Here is an 8,473-nt window from a genome sequence, read left to right as displayed (position 1 = left end):
AACCCAAATAACGCTTGCTACGCTAATGCCGCATTTCAGTGTCTTATGAATATCCGATTCATAAAAGAGACTGTAATAAATGATACAGACAATAATATATTAAAAAATTCATTCTTAAATTATACAAACCCCCTACTAATGGGTACACTTGCAAACATATTAGACTTACGAGCTAAAATTTATGATAATGTAGAACAGCAAGATAGTGCCGACTTTTTGCAGCAGTTACTTGATTGTCCTTCTTTAATACAAATTAAATCAATGTTAAAACATAATTATGTCGAAAATATTAAATGCACATGTTGTGATTATCGATATAATACACAAATATCAGAAAACGTAATATCCCAATTATATATTCCTCAAGAAAGGAAATGTAGAATTAATGAATTAAAAGGCTATAACTTTGGACAATGGAAAAATATTCAAAATAGCCGTTGTATCAATTGTGGATCTTCGTTGCAAAATCAAATACTTATTCAAAACTCTGGGCGAGTATTAACATTTTCACTTTGTTTAGTTGATGAAACAAATACAAAAATAACTAATTTTAATTTGTCACAGATTTCACAAACTGAGCTTAAATTTAATATATATATATTTATCAAGCAGTGTATTTCATCATGGGCACGGATTTAATGAAGGCCATTATACAGCAATTATACGTAAAGACAAATTATTTTTTAAAGCCAATGACGCCACAATATCCAAATGTGGTTGGCCCCGTAATAGCAAAGATCTTTACATATTATTTTATACTCAAAAGTAATTTTTTTGTGCAATGATTTTTATTTTATTTTAGTTAATTTTATTTAAGTATATATTTTGGTTGGCAAAAATCTCCGTACTGAACCCTCCCCGAGGGTGCCGACTGGTAATGATGCTACAGTGCCTGTACAATCTCAGGCGGCGTCAGCTAAGATTAAAAGTAAGAAGTATGTGTTTCGATTTTTAAATGTGATCAAAACATATATAGAAGACTTTTTATCATGGTACAGGGGTACAAAAAAAAACACTGATATCAAATAAAAAAAACCTCTTGACGAGGTAAAGTACCGGTGACGAACCTGCATGCGAAACCCAAAATATCTGATATCAATTTTAGTGACGAAAATATGCTATATAGGTGTACAAAATTGCATATAAAAAATATTCTAGTTCGGCACGTGAATGATTTTTTTTTTGTTTTTCTTGCACTTATGTAAATTTATGTAAATTAATTAATGTAATCTTGCATGTAAATTAAAACGTTTTTCATCAGTAAAAACAACAGAACGCCAATCATTAAGGCGAGTGTCTGTTTGAACATTCCACGTCATGTATTCCTTCGCGAATTGAAGCCGTTTTTCTTTGCGTATTGCATTCAGAGGAGGTTTTTTCTTGATTTTTAGACGCTTTAGGTGTTCTGAATTTCTGATTGTACGCTGAACAATTGAAAGGCTTGCTTTTACTTCGGCTTATTCCTTAATCTTAGCTGCGGACTTGGTCGAATTTGATGCAATTCCAACAATTTTGCGAACTGCTTGTTCAGATAGTGCTCTTTTTTTTTCTTTAAAGTTGTTTCCATATTCCCCTGGATCTTTTAAATATCTATCAACAGTCCTGGAGCTGCGCTTTATCTTTTTGGCAATGTTTCGATTGAACAGGCCTTGCGAGTGAAAAAAGTCTACTTTTTTACGTTCTAATAAGCTCATAACACCAAATTCGAATGTACAGTTATTTTTTCGCAAATCAACCAGCTGTGAGCACATATTTTTCGAACAAGATTTGAACTCTGATAAGAAAAGCTCTTTGGACAATTAGAATAAGCATTATTATAAATTTAGCATTTTATTTAAAAAAAAGTGAGAGCGTCTAACCCAAGACCAGCAGTGAATGTATGTACATATATACAAAAAAAACCGCGTATTAATTTAAATTCTATTAGGCATGGTCTGGGCCCATAACCTATTGAAATATTGAGATCAATAGACCGTTTTATATTAAATATGAAAAACACAAGATCTTTTATATTCACATCATTATTTTCGGCTCAACACCGCACTACATGAACATTTGATCAAGCAACAAGAGGAAGATAGCGATGGCACTTCAGAGTGAGCAGACGTTCAGTATTAGAATTAGCTTAAATCTATATACATATATCGATAAATGGTATTTTTGATAGTTGAATAGGGGTATTCCAACAATATTAATAACAATATATAAAAAAAAATAAAATAAACAAAATAAATAAAAAAAATAAAATACGCAAATGTTTAGGGATTTTTGTAAACTTTTTGTTTTAAAAATATGAGTAATAATAATAAAAAAGTTGGCTCCAAACAAATGCGTCGTCTGTTAGGAAAAAGAGAGGGAGGCTCTAAGTCACAGTATAATAGGAAATGAGGGCGCAGATTTAGAACCAAGTGCAAGAGGCAATAGGGTTCCTTTGGAGCCAATAATAGGTCAACAAGAAATAGGAGATAATGTAGTAGACATTGGTAGCTTAGGTGGACACGATCATGGTGGTTGTGATTTAAATAATCAGTTAAAAGATTGGTATTTAAAGCATAAGCCAACAAGATAATGTGATATAGATCTTATTGAGATTCTGAATTCTCATAAGATGAATGTTAAGCCCTTTTATAAATTTAATTGTTCGGAAAACCCGATATTAGTAAAGTAGCGGGCGGCTCCTACTTGCATATCGGATTATCCAAACAATTAAGTAAATTATCAGTTTATCCCCGATTACCTGATTGTCTGAGCATTGATTTAAATATTGACGGACTTCCTCTTTTTAAATGTCCAAGGGCGCAATTATGGCCTATTTTAATTAGAATTAATAATATTTCCACCCGTCCCGTATTGCCAATTGGAGTTTTTAATGGTCATAATAAGCCCCTTAATTGCGAAGAATTTTTGTCTAAATTTGTGTCTGAGTTGTCCTAGATTATTAAAAATGGTTTAGCCATTTCAAATGAACACATTTTTGTAAATATTAGACCAACCGTTTGTGATGCACCTGCTTGGGCATTTCTTACTGGTACTCCTGGACATACGTCCAGTCACGGCTGTAGCAAATGCACCCAGGTAGGAAAAAAAATAGATTCTGTATTGACATTCAGCACTGAACGTGGTGAATTGATTACAGATGAAAATTTTCGTGACAGGACATATCGTCACCATCATAAAGTAGAATATTTAGCTGTTCAGTTCGATTTGAAAAAACTGGGGGTCTTGATGGTAACACAAGTTCCTTTGGATTGCATGCACCTTATTGAATTAGGTGTCATGCGAAAGTTTTTAAATAGACTTAATAATAATAAATAAGAGAAAGAATATATAGTTTCAAAATTAAATAAAAAAAATATCAGAAGTACAACAATCAATGCACAGTCATGTTCCAGGAGAATTTGTACGCAAGCCGAGAAACGTTGGATGAATTGACACATTGGAAAGCCACAGAATTTCGGCAATTTCTTTTGTGCACTGGCATTGTATCTCTTAAAGATAAAGTTAATGATGACCAGTATTATTTATTCCTTTTGTTGCACTGTTCATACAGGATGCTTTCATCTTACGTCCAGCGAGATTCCAACTTGGAAACGGCTCAACGGATGCTGGATCTGTTTGTTGCTAATTTTCCTATAATTTTTGGAGAAAGCAGTGTCTCCCACAAAGTTCACGGCTTGCTTCATGTAAAAGACACCATAAAACAAATCGGAGATCCGGTTTTAGGATCGTCTTATTCCTTTGAAAATTATTTGCAAACTTTAAAAAAATTTGTCCGAAAGCCAACAGATATTTTACCGCAAATTTATAGGAAGGTAGTTGAGGATAGAAAAATCTGTGTGGAAGATGAGGATATAAAGCTTATAGGTCATTTATTGAAATTAAAGGGATGCACACTTAGGAATAAAAGACCAGATTGTTTTTGTTTTGTTTTAGATAACATCCCGATTGAGGTAGATGGATTTGAAGCAGATACAGAAGGAATTTTCATTTTAGGTAGAAGGATGATAAATATTAGGAGCTTTTATGATAGCCCTGTATCTTCTTTAGCTTTAGGTATTTGCTTAGGAAGTTTTGATATGGCATCAAAAGAGGAAAGATTTAATGTTTCAAATTTTCAAAGAAAAGCTGTAGCGATGCCATATAAGGGCGAATTGGTTCTAGCACCATATTTGCATTATTCATTTTTTATTTAGCATTCAGTTTTTTTTATACTTTTGAATACGGAGGTGTTTAGTCCGTAGGCGTATTTACTAATACGAATCGGACATGCCCTTAGCGACGGCGCTTTGGGTATCTAGGAAGATTCACCTACCATGGTTCGAAGGCCAAAAAAAAAAACATTTGCGTATTAAAAAAAAAAATAAATAAATCAAAACTCATCAAATAAATAAATTAAGAAATAATTAGCAGGTTACCATAAGGAATCACCTCACACAATCGACACCAACACATGAAAGACCACAGGCAACAAAATATCAATACAGATCAATTTAATTACAAAACATTAAAAAAAACCTTTTTTTTAGAACCCCCAAAAAAATTGAGGAAAGTTGTTTTCAACATGGACGGTAAACAAATATAAAATAATAATAATTAAGAATATTTATGTTTATTTATACCCTTGAAGAGGGTATTATAATTTTGGTCAAAAATGTGCAAAGCAGTGAAAGATCGCAGTAAAGATCGGCCAACTATATACGATCTGATATATATATAGTTAATAACTGCAAGGGTATATAAACTTCGGACCCGCCCGAAGTTAGCTTTCCTTTCTTTTTTTTTAAATTTATTTTACCCCACGCAATAGAATTATTGGAAAGTAGCGGCACCAAAAGAGGATAAGGGCGATGAAGTAGCAAACCTCAAGGCAGAGGTGAGCCTTTTGCGCTGCTCGTTGGAGGAGAGCAATAAAAAGCTTACCGAACAATTAAAGGCCAATACAGAGCAAGTGGCGAAATTGACAGCTCTCCTTGGGGTTTTCCTCAAAAAGGAAACTAAAGGCATAAACATAGGCCAAACTTTTCCAGTTCCAGGGGACCTGGAACTCTTTAATTTGGAACGGGCGATTAAGGAAGATGCCTATGTAAGAAAGAAATTTTCCTTTTAATGGAAACTCATCATTTTTGTTTTTATACCCATGCAGAGGGTATTATAAATTTGGTCAAAAGTGTGCAACGCAGTGATGGAGACCATCTCCGACCCTATAAAGAATATATAAGGATCGGCCAAGTATATACGATCCGATATATATATAATTAAATAAGCTGCTACCTATCTGCAAGGAAAATCAAATTCGGCTCCATCCGAAGTTAGCTTTACTTTCTTGTTTTTTATTTATTCCGTTTTCAAATCATAGATTCAAGCAATAAAGTCATTATTGGGCAGGAACAAATTGTCCCAAAGCTTAAAACTAATTTTTTCCGAACAGATTTTGGTGGACTTTAATATTGACGGAGTGAATGAATCATTAAGGGCGTTTCCAAATATTTTTAACACAGTAATCAGTATGTATTAAAAATAATTTATTGAATAATATTAAATTTATTTTTTTTTATAGAGGCCTGAAAAAGCACTTGGGCTAGCGTTATCATGCATTAAAAATACATATAGTAAAAAAAATATAAAAACAAAGAATAAATACAAAAATTATATGATAAAGGGTATATAACATTGTTATTTTAATTGGGAATGGGAATCAGGTCGGATTCATCCATGTTTTTCATGGGTGATTCATCGATATTTTTCATGCCCGATTCAGGCTTCTTTTTCATGGCTGATTCATGCTTTCTTTTCGGGGCTGATTCCGCTCTGAAATTCAGGTCTGAATCAGGGGCGATTTCGAGACAATTTTCACGCCGGAATCTGGATTCGAAACCCGGGCGGATTCTGACCTGATTCATGCCTGAAATCGAATTCCGGGCCGAGAGGACATTTTCAAAAATTTCAGTACAAAATTCCGGGCCGCTTGTTTTAGCTTTCCGATATTAATGGCAGTGTGAGTGCTTGGTTAGAAGCTTGGTCTGCAAGCTCGTTGCCCATAATGCCGGACTGGCCTGGGACCCATATTAGGACGAATTTATATTTTTATCTATAGATAATTTTTCTAATTTCTAATATATAGTAGTTAGAGTTATTTGGGTTTTCTAGTGCTGTAAGAGCTGAGAGAGAGTCGGTGCATATAGCGAATTTTTATACCCTTGCAGAGGGTATTATAATTTTGGTCAAAAGTGTGCAACGCAGTGAAGGAGACATCTCCGACCCTATAAAGTATATATATTCTTGATCAGGATCACCTCCTGAGTCGATATAAGCATGTCCGTCTGTGCGTCGGTCCGTCTGTCCGTCTGTCTGTTTCTACGCGAACTAGTCTCTCAGTTTTAAAGCTATCGAGTTGAAACTTTGCACACACCCTTCTTTCCTTTGCAGGCAGTATATAAGTCGGAACGGCCGGGATCGGTCGACTATATCCTATAGCTGCCATATAACTGATTGATCGGAAATGCCATAACTTTGGTGTTTTTTAAGTTGGAGGGTTGAGACTTTCCACACATGTTGTTGAATATCCCATATTCAAAAATAACATTTGGTATTTTTCTTTATTAAGTATTTTGATATAATTAGAATTAGGTCACATTGAAATGTAACTCGATCTCTTTTGCGTCTGATAGCTGTTGAGTGTGGTTGTGTTGCGTGCTTGAAAAGAGCTTAAAGCCAATGAAATATAAAATAATATAAAAACTAAATCCGTGTTTAATTAATCAATCAAAATAGTAAAATACATTTTTATTTCAAAATATCAATAGGTTATGGGCCCAGTCCACGCCTATTAAGTTATTTTTATAGTAATACCATAGATTGTGAAATAATTCATAGTTTTGTGTTTGTGTGAAAAATTAAATAAAAATGGAAAAAGGAAAGCGGAATATAAAGCCATTCGATGGCGAAAAATATCCAATTTGGAAGCATAGAATTCGAGCTTTACTAACTGAGCTACGCGTTATAAAAGTTATTGATGAAAATGTGCCAGATTCAATTGGCGATGATTGGAAGAGGGCGGAGGAAAACGCAAAGGGGATATTAATTGAATACTTGAGCGACTCATTTCTGAATTTCACAATTGGTGACGTCACGTCGCGTCAGATTTTAAAAATTTGGACGCCATCTATGAGCGCGAAAGTGTAGCTGCGGAATTAGCAACACGCAGGCGGCTATTCGATCTAAAGTTAAAATCCGATCAAACATTGTTAAGTCATTTCAATATTTTTGACGGATTAATGAGTGATTTGGTGGCCTCAGGCGCGTCGATAAATGAGTTGAGCAAAGTTGCACATTTGCTGTATTCATTGCCTTCGTCCTACAATGGAGTCATTACTGCCATTGAGAATATGTCAAAAGACGAATTAAATCTGGCTGTTGCAAAAGCACGACTGTTAGACTACGAGTTAAAAATTAATAAAGATATTAACGACACTAGCAGAAAAGCATTAACAGTAAACACACACCATAATAATTTTAAAAACAATAGAAATAATTCAAATAGAAATAGAGTAGTTAAGCCAAAGAACAGTTTTAAGGGCAAGCCAAAGTTTAGTGGAAAATGCCATTTTTGCGGCAAAACAGGGCACATCAAAAGGGATTGCTTTAATTACAAAAGAATGATAAATGAAAAGGAAAATCAAAATAAACAAGCTCAATGCGCCACAACACAGCACGGTTTCGCGTTTATGCTAAAAGCAAATAATAATACGAATAATACGAATAAGTGCGGTTTTATCCTTGACTCCGGTGCCACTGATCATCTCATTAATGATGAATCATTATACGCCGATTGTGTGAATCTGAGGAGTCCTCTAAAAATCGCTGTGGCAAAGCAAGGATCTTTCATCTACGCTACTAAGCGTGGTATTGTACGGCTGCGCAACGGTAATGACATAACCCTGGAGGATGTCTTGTTCTGCAAGGAGGCGGCAGGAAATCTTATCTCGGTAAAGAGATTGCAAGAAGCAGGAATGTCCATAGAATTTGACAAAAGCGGAGTAACCATTTCCAAAAATGGAGTGGTAGTTGCTAAAAATACAGGTCAGTCAATTAATATACCTATTATTGAATTTCAAGCATATTCTTTAATTGCAAATAATAAAAATAATTTTCGATTATGGCATGAGAGATTTGGGCATGTTAGCAATAGCAAATTACTAGAAATAAAAAGAAAAAATTTGTTCACTGATAATAGTCCTCTTAACAATTTGGAATTGTCCGATGAAATATGTGAAGCTTGTTTAAATGGAAAACAAGCCAGGTTACCCTTTAAGCAATATAAAGATAAAAGCTACATAAAAAGACCATTGTTTGTAGTTCATTCCGATGTTTGTGGCCCTATTACACCCGGTACAATAGATAGTAAAAATTACTATGTAATTTTTGTAGACCAGTTTACACATTATTGTGTAACCTACCTAATAAAGTTCAAGTC

Source organism: Drosophila ananassae, chromosome XR (assembly GCF_017639315.1).
Source record: "Drosophila ananassae strain 14024-0371.13 chromosome XR, ASM1763931v2, whole genome shotgun sequence".
Classification (NCBI taxonomy): Eukaryota; Metazoa; Arthropoda; class Insecta; order Diptera; family Drosophilidae; genus Drosophila; species Drosophila ananassae.
This window is presented reverse-complemented; position numbering follows the sequence as displayed.